The following is a 17,183-nucleotide window of genomic DNA, read 5'->3' on the forward strand; positions in this document are numbered from 1 at the left end:
TGTCGTTGAACAAGGACTGCCCCCAGTCCAATACCACTGGCATCGGTGTGCACTTCGTGTGGGGCTGCGGGATCAAAGTGGCGAAGCACCGGCTCCGACGTCAAGAGATGCTTCAGGTGGCGGAAAGCGATGTCACAGTCAGAGCTCCATTTGAATGGGACGTTCTTCTGGAGAAGGCATGTGAGAGGGTAGGCTATGTCGGCAAATCCGGGAATAAAACGGCGAAAGTAGGAGCATAGTCCTAAAAAGCTACGGAGGTCCTTAACAGAGCACGGTTCTTTGAAGCGGCTGACGGCTAGAATCTGTTGCGGATCTGGTCGGACGCCCTCTTTATCGACAACGACACCGAGTACAAGTGTGCGCCTTTCGCCGAATCGGCATTTTTTGAGTTTAGGATGAGACCAGCCTTGTCCAAACATTCCAAAACAGTGGCCAAGCGAGCATTGTGCTCTTGAAATGTGCGACCGAAAATCACGATATCATCAAGGTAGCACATGCACACCTCCCACTTAAGTCCACGAAGGACAGTGTCCATAAAGCGCTCAAACGTGGCAGGGGCGTTGCAGAGTCCAAAAGGCATTACATTAAATTCGAAAAGTTCATCGGGCGTGACAAAGGCGGTCATTTCTTTATCGTCGGGGTGTACAGGAATTTGCCAGTAGCCTGATCGTAAGTCAATTGTGGAGAAGTATGAAGCCGAATGGAGACAGTCTATTGCGTCGTCTATCCGGGGCAGTGGATATACGTCCTTCTTGGTAATTTTGTTAAGGCGCCGGTAGTCGACGCAGAAGCGCCATGATCCATTTTTTTTGACCAAAATCACCGGCGCCGCCCAAGGACTTGAGGATTCCCTAATCACGCCCTTCTGCAACATCTCGTGGACTTGTTCGTTAATGACTCGTCGCTCAGAAGGAAACACGCGATAAGGCTTTTGCCGTATGGGCCGTGCTCCTCCAGTGTTAATTAAATGGTGGGTCCGTGTGTTCGGTACAGAAGAGAGTTGATGGTGGCGGGCGAACTCAAACACACTTGAGTACCGCGTAAGCACTTGCACCAATGCGCGACGTTTTTCTGAGCCGAGGGATCTATTTACCATGCCCTCCAACTTGGCAGTGTCCACCTTGCAATTGTGGGAAGGGGAATACAAGGTTTCGGTCAAAACCGCCACTGAAGAACACGCAAATTCGGAGAATTTGGCAAGCTTCAGGCCACGGGGAAGCACGGTGGGCTCAGAAGAGTAGTTAACTGTCCACAATGCGGTGTATCCTTGTACAACTGAAACAACTGACCGTAGCACCAGAATGTCTTTTTTGGCACAATTCAGAGGAACTGGTTCGACCAATGCTTCAAAGCCGTCTACGTCAACTCCGGGGCAAAGAACAGAAACATATGCCGCTGACCTCGCTGGTATGATTGTGTCAGCCAATACGCAGAAGGCACGGTTATCGGTGAAAGAGCCTGCCACAAGGGCAGGTAGCACGGTCCCATTCACGTAAATTTCTCCATTGCGACAGTCAACGATGGCCCCGCACTGCTTTAAGAAATCCAGACCCAAAATAACATCGTGCGTAGATCGCGGAAGCACCGCAAATTCCGCTCTGAACGTGTGGCCATCAGACGAAACATTCACTGAGCAAACCCCAAGAGGGCACAGGCACTCACCACCAACACCCCGAAAAGTCACCATTCGGTCCCATGTAAACATAACTTTACGGCCAAGGCGGGCTTTGAAAGCTAAACTCATGACAGACACTGTTGCTCCGGTATCAATCAAAGCCATTGTTCTGGTGTCATCTACCAATACTTCAACTGTGTTCTTTAGCATAGATACAGGCGAAGGTAGTTCCAATTGAGACTGTCCGGTAAGAGGCATACTACGGGATGATTGTGCTGCGGCCTCACCTCCATTGGCCGCGCCGGCTAGTTTTCCGGCGGTGGCGACCGACGCCGGAAAGGTGAGGGTGAACGCCGCTGTCGTGTGCTGGGAGGTGTTATACTCCGGTCAGATGCAGGCTAATCACGACGAGGTGGTGGCTGTTCCATAGGGCGCAGATATTGTGGGAGGGAGGTGTCGTAGCGGCCATTCCGAGTGTTGGGGCGGTTCCACATGGGCGGTTGCTCGTACCGTGGTGCTCGACGGCGACGGCGGCAGAAGCGGGAAATGTGTCCCTCCATACCACAATTGTAGCAGGTAGGGCCACGCTCACGGCGGTCAGGGAAGTATTCCTCGTACACGTCGTCAGAACGAGGTTCAAACGTTGGACGCCGAGGACGCTGGTCATACGTTGTACGTTGGGAACGCTGAGACAACCATTCAACGTCGCGACTGTTGCGTGCTGACTGGTGGACATCCGAGCGCTGCGGGCTATGAGTGCGAGTCATAAAGCTCGCATCGCGGAATGGAACACTCGACGGAGAAAGTGTGTTGGCCTGGACGTCCTGTAGCACGTAGCTGTCCCGGATGCGTACGCTGTCGGTATAGTGCCGGGACTCTTCTTGTCGTAGCAGTTCCTCGCGGACAATGCGTCGTATCATTTCAGCAAAGTCGGCAGGCGGTTGCAGGTCAACGCTTGCCACAGTCGTAACATAAGCCAAACGGCCGAACTTAGGTGTAATGCGACGCTTCTTCAACGCCTCGAAGGTGCGAATATGCTGGACAACGTCTGACGCCGATTCCAACTTTTCACATCCTATTAAAAAGTTGTAGACGTCTTCAGTGATCCCTTTTAATAGGTGACCCACTTTATCATCTTCAGACATTTGCGGGTCGGCCAGTCTGCAGAGCTTCAAGACCTCTTCGATGTAAGTGGTGCACGTCTCGCCTGGGATTTGGGCGCGATGGAGCAACGTCTGTTCAGCCAGCTTCTTCTTTGCGACGGAGTCGCCAAAGCGGGATGAAATTTCTTCGACGAAATGGTCCCAGGTTGTGAACTTGCTTTCATTGTTATCAAACCAGGTCAGGGCAGTCTCATCTAGCGAGAACATGACGTTCGCGAGTTGTGCAGCGGCATCCCAGCGGTTGTATCGGCTCACCCGTCGATAATGCCTCAGCCATTCCTCAACGCCTTCATCGGCGTTCCCAGTGAACATTCGGGGCTCTCGCGGGGGATGCCAGCCAGGCGTGGGGGCCGGCACTGTGTTCCCACCTTGAGGCATCGTAGGAGACAGTGGTGGCAGACCCGCGACACGTCGGCTACGGCGGAAATCCTGGAGGTCCGGCGTGGCGTACCTCAACCAAACTGTTACGAGATGGATTGATTTACAGTGAGGTTGGATGGTGTAGGACGAGCGTAGATGGTAGAGCGGTCCGTGAATGATGGGGCCAAGCCAGAGTGCAACCTCGTTCTCTTCTTTCTCCAACTCCGGTGATGAGGCTGGCATGGTTGCAACCCCTGGGGTGTAATATTGGCATAACAATATATATATATATATATATATATATATATATATATATATATATATATATATATATATATATATATATATATATATATATATATCATTAGTACCTACCAGCAGCCATCCCGAGGTCAGGGCCATGCTCAGTCAGTGATTTCAGTTGGCGTGAACGAGTGAACGAATATGTACAATCATCCCTTCGCGTGCGCAATCTACGCGAACAAGATATTCAACGTCATCCTCAACATATTTAAAGACTCTCGACTACCCCCTTCAAGCCATACACGGCTGTCGATTCCTTCAAGCCCGTCGAGATTAAACAATGAGGCAGACCACACGTTCACATCTTGGCGTGGCTGGAGAATGCCCCCCATGAAGAATTGAGTATTTGGATCCCTCACCCCGTCGACATGGTAGAGCATTTGGTGTCGTTGGACCCGCCCGTCTTGCGGTGGGAACGTTCCCAAATTCACACACTGTCACTTGCAAGAAGGGTAAGGACAAGACAGGCGTAGGCTTAGTGCAGCGTGCATGCCCAGCGAGACCATGCACATCGTTCTGCCGTTTCCATTCTCCGACAATACCACCGAGGTTGAGCGCCACAGGCGTTTTAAGGATGAGTACATGGAGAAGCACCAGACGCTCAAATCTAACATCAACAATGACAACCCAGAGTTTTCGCGGCAGTTCGTATTGTCGTATGAAGCCGAATACATAAAGATTCTCAGGGCAGGCGCGTCGAGACCATCTGTTGTGGAGGCGCGTCGTTCCGATCAAAAGTAGGCCAACGCTTTCAGTCATTGGATAGGATCTGTTCTGGATTCAAATATGGATTTACTAGTCACACTAGAAAACTACGCGTGCGTGAAGTAGGTCATTGATTACATGAACAAGGCCGACCGAGAGATGTCAGACTTGCATCGTGGTGTAGGCAAAAACATGGAAGACAATCCATCCATAGATTACCGTGATGTATAGAAGGTGCTCAGCGCAAACATTGCTACGCGGGGTGGAGACGTCGCCTAAGGAGGTGGCATGGTACCTCTTAAAGCAAGACATGACTTCCAAGAGCCGAGATGTGATATACATCCCGACGTACTGCCTTATAAAGGGATACGCGTCCGCAGAACTAAACAGCAGATGGTCGAAGAAGGGCTCGACGAAAGGTAATGTGGTACAGACATACAAAGACAGACCACTGGAGCTAAACAACGTGTCCTTGGCCGACTTCGCGGCCAAGTACAAGTATAACAACCGTCGCAAAAAGCACGTCGCTAGGCAACAAACGTATGTAAAACGTATGTAATACGTTCTCTTTCATCTCTTCGCACATGAAGTCGACGTGCTTGACCTGAACAGGTTCGAGACCATGTACGACGAAAATCTGCCCACGATCATGGAACAGCAAAAGGAGTATACCGGCGTTATAGATATCGACACCGTGATGCACTTGGCGGGAAGCATATTCCAGGAGGAAGATGACTGCGAGAAAACCCCTTCGAACCGAGTCACGCGTGTCTACAGCAGTGCACGCCGATAAGGACATGGATATACTCCAGGACCCGGAGTACGCTGCCACGGTCACGGCCGCCGTGCGAAAGCGCGACGACATCCTCGGTGCCGACGAGTCTAGGACTTGATGAGGAGTACCAACGTGGAATAACACGAAATCCCCAGAGAAATGATACACCGCGCAACGACACCGGGCTCCAAACCACTCTGGGTCTTTCTGACGGGCCCCGCCCGGTGTGGGAAGACGTGCGGTCTCAGGTTGATAACAGACAGATACAACCGGTAATACTATGCGGCTTCCAGCTCCTGCTGCTCGTGGAATTCCTACGTTGTCTGCGCAAGCACTGGGAAGGTGGCAGTGGCACTTGGATCGACGAAGGTGCATGCGGCGTTGAATTTGATGCGCCACAAGAATAGAGGGATCCGGGATAGCGATCTAAACACCTTTCGCACCGCTTTTGTGAACATTAGGTGCATTATATTCGAAGAAGTGAGTATGCTACCCGCGGATAGCTTCGACTGCATCGACTCGCGCCCCCCGGCAAATAACAAGCAAGTACGATGTACCGTTCGGTGGAATTTACGTTGTTATGTGTGGCGACCTGAGGGAATTACCTCCCGTCCACGAGAACGAAGTCTTCAAGCGTGCCTGTGGTCACAATAAGATCTACAGTTCCGAGGTCAAGTGGCAAAACTTGTCGTACTTCTCTTTGTGACAGGTTGCCGGACAAAAGGACGCATCGTTCTCCATCATCCTGACCAATATTGGAGAGGGGAGGGCTCTCAAAGTGCAAGAGATTGCGCTCATCTATAGCCGATTCGTGACGGCGGAACTGGCGACTTCTATTCCTTCCGGCGCAGTACGAATCTTCTAAACTAACAGAGAATTGGATGCATTCAACTCCGATGTTGCTCTTCGAGATTTGGACGATGTACGGGAGGCCTCGGCCATTGACTTGTACAATGGTTACAAGTCCAGCCAGGAATGCCAACGTGCACACCCAAAGTCGCCACCATGACCCACGCGGAGACCGATAACTTACCCAGCACCATTCTCCTGGCTAAAGCGAAGCCGTACATGTTGATGGCTAACATGTACGTCAAGAATGGACGGCTAAACAGTGCCATCTGCATCGTATAGGACACATAGTAAAAATAAGGTGGCATGAGTGAAATTGCGCGGCCATGGATAAAGTTTTGATTCAAACACCGGTCGCCTAACTATCCCATGAACCATGCTGCGCGCAGACGTGGCAGCTCAATAATGCCGCATTGGGTCCCCATTGAAATGCACACGATCACCGTTATCATTGACCGTAGGACCCCAGTTTCGTGTCCAAAAAAATTTTCCGGTAGTGCAGGCCAGTGCGGTCACCATACACAAGTCCTAGAATGCTACCTATGCCTCCCTTCTATACGAATACGACTGGAAGCACCCTCAGAAACTTGTGCACGTCAACTTCAGCAGATGCGCGGATATCAATCAGTTGTACCTGAGAAACGAAAAGGGTAACTTCACGTTCTACCACGTAAAGAACACCTTTCATCGTGATCTGCTGGACGAGTTCAGGCGACTTGAATCGCACCGTTTTGTCACTATCACTAAGGCGTGCGATGACCTACTGGTCCGGGCGAATACATTTGCACTAGCCGCGCTTAACATACGTTCTCTGCGCGAGAATTTCATCGACGTAACGCTTAACCCGAGCTAGGCAAGATGTCACTGCCCTGCTTTCCATAAGCGTCGACGGATACCCTTCTTAAAGAAGATGGATTTAGGGGACTCACCTGCAACAAGAATGTCGACTCTCAGTCCGGGGGTGTCGCAATCTACGTGAAGAACGTGGTCGTCGGTTGCGTTGAAGTTTACCCGTTACCTGCCAAAGGTAGGGCAGTCGTGTCCGTGTGCGCCGATACCTGTGCTGTGAGGTTGAACAACGGCACGGTAATCATGACTGTATACTTTTCTCCCACTACGGTGAAGAAGGTGAGGGAAAGATATATGGTGGATGTCTTCGGGGAGATTAAGCCTACCGACAATACCTCCATTTTTATTGTGGGAGTTTAGGATGTCGAAGTCAGCAGACCCGAGGGTGCGTGGATAGTTACCTTCAAGTTGGAGCGCTTTTGGCTCAAGTGTTTCACCATTCCAACTGTACCCACCCCCCGTCACCCGTCGTGCATTGACCTAACTTTCGTGACGAACGTTGACGCAGTGAAAGTTCAACCACTTGCCGTCTACCACAGTGATGATAAGAAAATTCTTACAATCGTCACGAAATAAATTATTACAACGGTATCTTTGAGCAGGTGACACTTTATTCGTAGAATCATGAACTTATAATATCCACACTCAACATGGCCAACCCCTACTTTAGTGATATCCCAACATAGCAAATCCCACCAGAGCGGCAGCTTCGCTGGGTGTCCCGTTCATGGGGTGGAAGGGCCCTAATTTTTTTCACTTTTAAACCTTAGTGAAAAGCAAGATACAAAGCGGCTGTTCAAAAGCTGGAAAGTAGTAGAGCTTTGTTTGAAAGAACTGCACATTTTTTGGCAATTCGCGTACTTTGCATCTCCCGAAAACCCTGTTATCTCGAAATATTGGCTCTCGGTTTTTACTAGTGGAGTCCACGCACGTCTCAAAAAACAAAAACAAAAATATTTCGACTGGAGGACCAGTGTTCATCGGAGTAACAAAAAGAGTACACTGCAGAACGCTTTTAGAGGTGAGTGTGGAGATAGGATGGTGCCCTTCAGTGCGCCCTGTTTAAAAGAAATTATTTTTAATCAATCACAAAATCGAGAGGGAAAGTGAGATATAGACATGAGTGGGCACGCACATCCCTCCATCTTTCTTTAGAGAAAAGATGCGCTATAGTGGGACCTGCTTGAAATTATTGACACGGAGTACAACAACATGAAAAAATAAACAAATAAATAAAAATTAAAAAGGGACAGTTAGTAAAGAGGTCAATAAGAACCCGTTTTACTAGAATTAGCAAAAGAAAATGGGACAAAGTAATAAAGACGACAGAAAGAAATAAAGAAACCGGGAACGCACGTCAGCACACCCACGCTTTTCGTCTTAGAAATGTGCTACGCTTTGGCCGGCATAAAGAGCCACCCCTTCACCAGTTGCAACATACTGTTGATGAGTGGTCGTGCGTAGCGCCCACGGGCGACAGCGCCAGTCTAACATTCCCCGAAAACCCAGACCGACAGAAGAAGACCCGAACAATGGAAGCGTGAAGGGGTGTAATCTGTTAGTTAAGAACATAGGTGGTTGTAGTGTATAAGAAGGAAATGGAATATAACTTCGCCGGTTTACATTTAGCACCAAAGTCCTCCACCATCCCGCAGGACACAGTTTCAACTTTAGATACGATGTACAATTCCCGAGCTACGCGGTAATTGTTTCTCACGAGACTGGATTCAAGTATTTTAACCTAGAATAATATAAATGAATTACCCTGGAAGCATTAAACTGGCGTTGCTACGCTTAATAAGAGAATTGGTGCCGCAACAAACAAATGGCCGAAAGGAGAGTAATTATGGTGGCAAACAACCCAGCCCGCCTACGCGTTCTTGCAACCCAGAGGATTCGGTTTTGCACTTTATTAGATATGATTTGTGACCCTCGCGCGCATAGTTGCTGTGGAAATTGGATTCATCTTTTCCCATCTTAAATTATACAATGAATGTCCCCAGATTCCGACGTCGTGACAGAAGCAAGGAAGGTTAGGAAGAGACTTAGGCTGTGTGATATCATTGTTATACCTCAATCTAAAGGCGTTCTCCGTCTGACCAATATATTCAAGGTGGCAATATTGCACTTGGGAAAGTAAACTGCGTTGGTGCTATCACAGTTACATTTCGCTTAAGTTCTGAAAAGTAGTGCAACGCGGTGCTAGAGGCTGTTTTTGTACTCGTCTTGTGGGGGCATACCGGCTGCGAGACTTGTTGGAAGGCCACAATCGGTAACTGACTAATATCTGAGCCTTGAAGATGTCAGCACGTCGCGGAGGTTTTTGCTTCGACTGTCGGAAGCGCTTGGTGGATAGGAAAATAAAAATATAGATGCCAGTGGAGGACTTTGAATTAGCATGTTGTGATGCTCTCGGAGTATCCTAGAAACGTTCAGCCCACATGCGGATTGAGCGGGAGCTAGTTTACTATGGGGGCGAAGCATCATTGGCTTCCTACAGTTAAGAAGTTCATGGCGGCTTAGCTGTCGTGCTCGCGGATGGTATAAACAAATAATTGGGGAGGGAATTTTTTTTAAGCTCATCTTTTTAGGTTATCATATCTGGAAAGAAAACCTTTTTCTTTGGGGCGTATCCGGCAGAAGCGATGTGCTTGTCCATAGCTTATGTTCGCCATCCGGTGCCTTAATGTGACTACTTCACAAGGTGCCAAATGTGACTACTTCATTACTTCACATCCGGTGCCTAATTTCCCAATGCAAATAATAATAAGAGTCGGCCGGTTTTCAGTAAGTACTGGTCTCTAACCTGCTTTTTCGAAGCAGAAACCGTGGCATCGAGGACGTTGATGCTGGTAACGGAAAAGGCATGTGACGAGAAAGAAAAGCTAGGGCGGGCAGCAATAAACTCAGCTACAAATCTTATGAGACTGGATACTACGTGTAGTAAATCGAAAAGACATCTTTTATGAAGCGCTTGTAAAAAATTGCTTCTAATTAGACGTTTGCAAGGGACTCCTCCTCAAGAATTGCTACTAGAATGTTTGTAAGATTGGCCCAATCGTTGCGCCTGCGGACGTTCCACAGACTTGAACAAGGGGTTTGCCATTGAACGCACAAATAATCAGCTCAAGAATTATTTGTAGTAATGAGGCTAATATCTAATTCTCGAATTTCTGAGGCTCGCGCGATTCACTGTAAGCATTGATCACCACTTGTATTTTACGAGAATGGGGAATATTGATATTCATTGATGTAACGTCTATAACGACAAAAAGACAGCCACTGGGTATCTCAAGGTTCAATATTTCAGTGAGAAAGTGGTTGATATCTTGTGTGTATGATGGACAGTAAGAGGACATTTGTTGAATAAGTGGTCGACATAGATGGAAGTATTGCCCGTAAACGTGCGTATGCCACATACAATTTAGCTACCAGAGATGCGTGCCTTGTAAATTTTGGGCAAACGGCAAAACCTGTGTGCTAATCGGCTTGGTAGTACCAGAGAACGGAGCATTCTTTTGTCTATTTCTTTGGCCTGCAGTAGTGATTCGAGGTTCCCTTGAACACTTCTTGCTATTGAAAGGTAGAATCGAATTTTTCACTGGATGTGTCCGCTAATTGTCGGACTGCCTCTTTCTAGTAATCATGTGCATTCATTACGCTTGTTTCTCCACCTTGGTCAGTGGGTTTCATTACGATTTTGAGGCCACATGCCTACTTTTCAAGTGATTATGTTTCTTCTCTTTAGTAGAAAGGTTGTGCCGAAAAGGCGTCTGCATTTTATAGGCTTCAAGCACGTCAAGTTGTACTGCCTAAATGTATAGATCTAGATATTTAGGCGTTGAGGCAGTGGCGTCAAGTGCTTGGAGCTATGTAAAGAGCCTGTATTGTCGTAATAAGTGCCTGTGAAAGAATTTACTTAACCTCACATAATTATCTAATCCTATAGGAATCTGCTTCTCGCTGAAACCTCCCGTTTGCTGGACAAAAACTTGGGCCCCTGCTTAGTGGGCAAACTTCAATCTCTGTCAGCTCAACAACTGGCAAGTTGACTAAGTTACAAGGTTTTCACAGTGCCACTCGGGATATGTTCTTTGTTACAGCAGACGTTGCTTCCCATTGGTATCATTCAGGCACTCCTTCGTGCTTTGGACAAATGGTAAATACATGCTTGGACTGGCTTGCGGGGGGTATAGGCGTTTTCGGGAACGAGCTGGTGTATGGGGTCTCAGGTGCTCTGTACCAAAAAAGGACACTCGGGCACGTTCGGTGGTTATTTCCGTTCCACACGCCAACACATGCGCGGCAAGGGCGTCCATTTCCACGCAAGGCAACGAGAAAAGCCAGGCAGGATAACAACGTTTTCCACCCCCTTCCCAACTAGTTCTCCGACTAGACTGTATACTTTGGAAGAAGCAAACCAACACTCTCTCTAACCTACGCACACACTTTCACGAAGGTATCGCCATCACATCAAGGAATGCCCTGGTGTCGGAGAAACTTGCTTTCATTGTGGTTTCTGTTTAGTACCACAAAAAATGTTCTGTTATTCTTAGGCTCCGCAACAAATAGCAGTAGCTCGTAACGGTTCATAACGATTCATGTTACACTGTAAGGAAATGTTAGATTGGCGAAATAGAATACAAATATCAGTCTTGATTCGTTGCTAATGTTTCTTAAAAAAATTTTTAGTAGCTCACTTGCGCAAAAACAAAAATCCCACTGCACCGATGCACTCACTTTTTTGTTTTAGCGTTTGACAGCACACCAGCAAATGGCACTCCAAGTTTCAACCATGGTCCCCAGAAAAAACACGCCAGCACGTCTCAACCAGGCCGCCATGGTCGTAGACAATTATCTTCCAGCACTTTTTGTTCTACGGTGCCGGAAGGGTGCAGTATACAAGTGCTTGGAAACAACATTTTAGCAATCCATAAAGCCAGCGTGCAGCTCGCCTATGTTCACGTCTTCAGTATGCCACCTTAGTATGGGACCTAAACACTAACAATCATGTGAGTAAATTTGAGGCAACTGAAACTTCGGTGCTGCGCTTCGTTAGTAACTTGTATAGTTGGTATATCTTTAGGAGTTTAAAATGCCCTAATTCATGAATCAGTACAAGACTCCAGAAAGTCTTTTGTGTTAATCTTAAAATAGGTTGTATGAGAGGAGGGAGAAATGATCAATATCAGAACATTGAGCATACCTGCCACATATACATCTGGACGACGAAATAAGACCAACAATACCAGTAAAATTTAGGGCGCAAATCTGCATTCCATGTGTTTTTCAAAAAAACAATGAAAGATAGGAATTCCCTGCTCCACACTCTCGTTCCTGTACCTTAGGAAACATTTAAGGCGGTGCTCAGGATGACGTTGCCTAAAAGAACGTCATAACTGGTAGCATATTAGCTTTATTAGTAAGCAAATAAATATAAATAAAGAAAGTCATGTCTGCATCACGGCCAAGGGAGAAGAAAGCAAAGTTCGGGCCAGCGAGCTGACTGTAATCCCCCACCTCTCTGCATGGAAAGTGAAATGAATCTTTAAATACCGTCACTTTCATTAACAAACGGAGCCCAATTTCAATTTCTCTCAAGAAAAAAATACTAAATAACCTTGCGTTTTCTTTTTCTTTCCAGCCAAAAACATCGTTTTTACGGCGAAGTTGTACATGGCTAGTATTCAGAAGATCATCTCCGGTCACAGAGCGATGTAAAAAGTATCGCCAAAGAGCGTACTGCCACATTTTTTGGGCCCCCTCAAACCCCCGGAACCGCAAAACTTCCCTGAGTAATGCGGTGTTCGAAAGGAGGGGGTGCACAGTTAGGTTAGGGGGAAAGAGCAAGGGCGCGTGCACGGGTGTTCGCGTCTGCTGTCAATACATAATTTGTGTGGGCCACCGCTATGGCGCACTTGAGCATGCGCCGTGATTGCCATACCCGCGCTATAAGTAAACATTACTATGTCTACCCACGAATCCTGTGTGTTTTCTGTTTGTGACGAGAAGTTCACGCCACTGTCCTTGTCAGTTGGACTCCCGACTTCTTAGGGGTCGTAGTCGTTTAGTATGTTCCGAACAGTAACAGCGGGAGTATCAGGAGCGTCGATGCACCCAAAGGCGAGAATGAGCACGCCGCCAAAGTGACAGCGTCGTTGCCGCTGCTCCCAGTCCAACAAGGAGATCAAGTACTGACCAAGCTCCCCCCGACGAAGGCATCGCCCGCGTCGAGCATGGACGCATGCTACATTGTTAATACAAACAGAGCCGTCGAGCCAATGACACCGAGTATGATCGGGCACGGGAAGCCAAATGCAAGCATGAAGCATATCGCGTGCCATTAAACCCGCCGAACGCTTCCCCGGTGTGACCTCGATGTTCCGGAGAGAATTCATCGAGAATCCTTTCGGCGCCGCTGTGCTGTTTGTGACCGTTGGTGGTTCGTAGGAGACGTGTCAATGATCGCCGGCGTGTGTAATGCGGAATAGCATGAACTGGCCGTGGGGTTTTTGCGGCTGGGCATCTCCTTCAAAAACGTCGAGCAAAAGCCGATGTGCAGAAGTTTTCGCGATTACCGGTTTAATGGAACGGTGCCCCGGTTTGCCACCATCAACGGGTACGTATAACCCCCATACCGAGGCGCTTACCTAAAGGTAGCGTGATGTGGGAGCGACTTGTGGTGTCTAAGCTCCCATTTACGTCGATTTGCCGATTGACGTTCTTCAATAAGGAGAACAGGGGACAGTACGCCAACAATGGACAAGCAATAAGCGTGCAAATGGACGTCCATGAGAAGCTACAGGACCTACCACGTAACATAGGTGGCGATAAGGCCATAAAGGAGCAGTTTAAGCGTGGGCTCCTCTTCAAACCTACGTACTGGCGTGGCCTAATGAAGAAGGCCAACGTGAAGGCTTGGCTTCACTTTCTGGTCAACACCGAGTTCCACAACCATCACGGCGTGCGCGTCGACGAAGCCCTACTCCTAAGAACAAGAGCACAAGCAAGATAACAGTGAGATGGAAGAAGCAGTGCGAGTGACGGACCCCGACGATGCCGTGCAGTGTGCCACGGCTATGAACGCTGTGTCGCGCATGCTGTTCTCATTCCGTGAGGCTGGCTCTGGGAACCAAACGCACTACTTGGCGATGCACCCGGCGAAAACAAGACGCCGACCTTGCTGCTCCTTGGCGAGCATGCCGAGGAATTCTCATTCAAACAGATGCATCTCGGGCGGGCTCGCAAGATCACTAGTTCCCATCCCACGTCGTTTGCAAAGACCATGACTGAAATAATGCGTTCTAATCATCGAGGCGTCAAACTGAGCCACGTTTTGTACTTGGCCTTGAAGATAAAGCGTCACGCGGCGCTCAATTTGATGGTGACATTCAGGAGCACGTCGGCCACTGAACGGATAACTCGAAAGCAGGTGGAGGAGGCGGAGTTCACACGTGCTGCTGTGGAACAAGACCTGGCGTTTATGCAAGACGTCCCCAACTCTGTGCATTACTGGATGGAGCGTAAACGGGAGGTGCTTGCAATGATCAGGCAGCTCAGTAAACCTACCGTGTTCTGAGCGATTTCTTCGTCGCAAGTGCATTGGGAACGGTTCCTCACACTCCTTGAGCGGCCGATAGTTCACGACGACGCTTCGTTACAACGCCCAATTGCGAATGCGACGGTTGAAGATATGGCAGAAATTGCAACAATTACGCCGTCGCGCAAGGAAACTACTCGAACAAGATGTTCAATGTCATCCTGAACATCTAAAAGATTCTCGACTATCCCCCTTCAAAGCATACAGGGCCATCGATTTATTCAAGCCCGTCGAGATTCAACAATGAGGCAACCGGTCTCTATGGTGGAAGTGACGTTGTTAAGTACGGCGACTAGAGGCAATTACCTCCCGTCCGTGCCAATGAAGTCTTCAATGGTGCCCGTGGTCCCAATAATATCCTAAACTCCGAGGTAAAGTGACCTAACTTTTGCTTCCCTCCGCGAGAGCTTGTGCGACAAAAGAACGCATTGTTCACCAGCATTCTGAGAACCATCTGAGACAAGAAGGCTATCGAAGTGTAAGAAATCAAGCTCATCCAGAGCCCATTCGTAGCGGCAGAACTGGCCGCTTCTATTTCTGCCGGCGCAGTACAAATCTTTCACTCTAACAAAGAAGTGTTCGTTTTCAACTCCGGTGTTGCTCTTCGAGATGCCGACGACGCACGAGAGGCCTCGGCCATTTACTTGTACATTGGGTACAAGTACTGCGGGGAATAGAAACGGGCACAAGCCCAAGTCGCCACCATGGCACACGCTGACACCGGAAACTTACCCAGCACCATTCTTCTGGCTAGGAGGAAGTTTTACTTTTTGACGGCTAACTTGGAGGTCAACATGGATTGGTAAACGGTGCCTTCGGCATCCTACAGGACATACATTACAAAGAAGGTGGCATGGGGGAGATTGCGCGGCTATGGATAAAGTTTGATGGAAACACCGGTCACTTATCAAGACTGAAAGCCAAGCCCATGATCCATGCACCGCGCAGACGTGGCATCTCTATTATGCCGGATTGGGTACCCATTGAAATGTCCACGTTCATCGTTGCCATTGACCATAAGACCGGACGTTCGTGTCGAAGAAAACAGTTTCCGCTGGTGCAGGCCAGTGCCGTTACCGTAAACAAGTCTCAGAGTGCTGCCTATGCCTCCGTTGTATACGAATACGTTAGGAAGCATCCTCAGAAACTTGTGTAAGTCGCCATGACCAGATGCAAGGTTATTAATTGCGTGTACCAGACCAAAGAAAAGGGTAACTTTACGTTCTACCACGGAAAAAACAACGTTCATCGTGATCTGCTGGACGAGTTCAGGCGACTTGAATCATACCATATAAACAGCATACCATGGTGTGCGATGACCAACTGGTCCAGCCGCAAACATTTGCACCAGTCGGCCTTAACATACGTTCTCTGCGATGTGTTTTGTCGACGTTACGCACGACCCCATGCTAGGCAAGATGCCTCTGCTCTGCTTTTCAGAGACGTGGACGGATACCCTTCTATATTGAGATGGATTTAGCAGCCTCGCCTGCAACAAGAAAGTCGACTCTCTTGCCGGGTGTGACACCATCTACTTGAAGAATGAGTTCGTCGCTTGCATGAAAGTTTACCTGTTACCTGCCATAGGGGCCTGTGCCGTGAGGTTGAACAACGGCACGCTAATCGCGGGTGTATACATATCTCCCTTTACGGTGAAGAAAGAAATCGAAAGGAATATGATGGATGTCTGCGGGGAGGATCTCCTGGCGACAACACTTTCATCTCCATCGTGGGAGATTTCAATGTCGATGTCAGCAGACCCGAGGGGGCGTGGATAGTAACCTTCGTGTTGGAGCGCTTTGGACTGAAGTGTTTCACCGATGTCACTGTACCCACCACTCGTCACATGTCATGAATTGATGTACCCTTCGGGAAGAACGTTGAGATAGTGAAAGTGCAACCACCTCCCCTCTACTACAATGATCGTAAGGCAATTCTTACAATAGTCACGAAATAAATTATAACAACCGGACCTTTGAGCAGGTGTCCCTTTTTCTGTACGATATTCAACTTATATTGGTCAGGTTCAATATGGCCAATCCCCACTATTGCTAAATCCCGAATCCCACCAATCCCAATAATCCATCCAATATCAAATGCCACTGATAGCAAATGTCACAAAAAGCAAATCCAATTAGAGCGCCAGCTTCGCTGGGCTTCCCTATTGACAGGATGGAAGGGCTCTGAATTTTCTTTTTTTGCTCCTGGTTTCGTTCCAATCAGACACCACGCTTTTGCGCGGTGCTTGTAGCAGTGTTCTGGTTCTTTCAATACAGCGTATGTTCTTTGTGACAGCTCTGAGTGACAAATATCTCTTTCAATACATCTGAATTTATTTTCCGTTCTCCGCGCACGGGGCACCTTGAATAATCTTGGTGACGGTATTGGCGACGCTGCGGACCCCAAGCCCGCCAACATAGGCTCTGTTCAGCTGCGGCGATGTGTTCATAGGTTGAGGGTTAGAGCCCACGAACGGTGGCTGTCGGAGTCATGGTCAAGCTCGGGCGGATAGGATTCCTAGTTGTTTACCAGGCCTTTCGTCAGCTATCTTCAGAAAATCTTCAGCTATCAGGGTAAGTTTGACGAAGAAAGTACCCACGTCTCCCTGCGTTTCTACTATGCTATATGGTATTGTCTGCCACCCCACCCCCCCTAAGCATGGTCGGTCTCTGAAAAGGGTCTGCCCCGAAATATCTTTTCCCCCACTGCCATCCTTGATCTTTCTAAACGGGATTATTTTTCTCGATTTCTTGTGATGGAATCCCTTTACCCAGCCAAAACTCTTGCATCGCATTCAGTGTTCTTGATAGAAAAATATCTTGAAGTCATCGTAGGAACATGTTACAAGGCTAAAAAAAAGGAATGGTGAGGCCATTGTTGAGGTAAAGGACCAACAGCAGGCCGCAAAGCATATAGCTTAAGCTTGACTAGCTTGTCTGGACATCAGGGTCACACCGCACCGCA

The sequence above is a fragment of the Haemaphysalis longicornis genome, unplaced genomic scaffold (assembly GCF_048455015.1).
Source record: "Haemaphysalis longicornis isolate Haplotype H1 unplaced genomic scaffold, Haemaphysalis longicornis Haplotype H1 scaffold_8, whole genome shotgun sequence".
NCBI classification, from domain to species: domain Eukaryota; kingdom Metazoa; phylum Arthropoda; class Arachnida; order Ixodida; family Ixodidae; genus Haemaphysalis; species Haemaphysalis longicornis.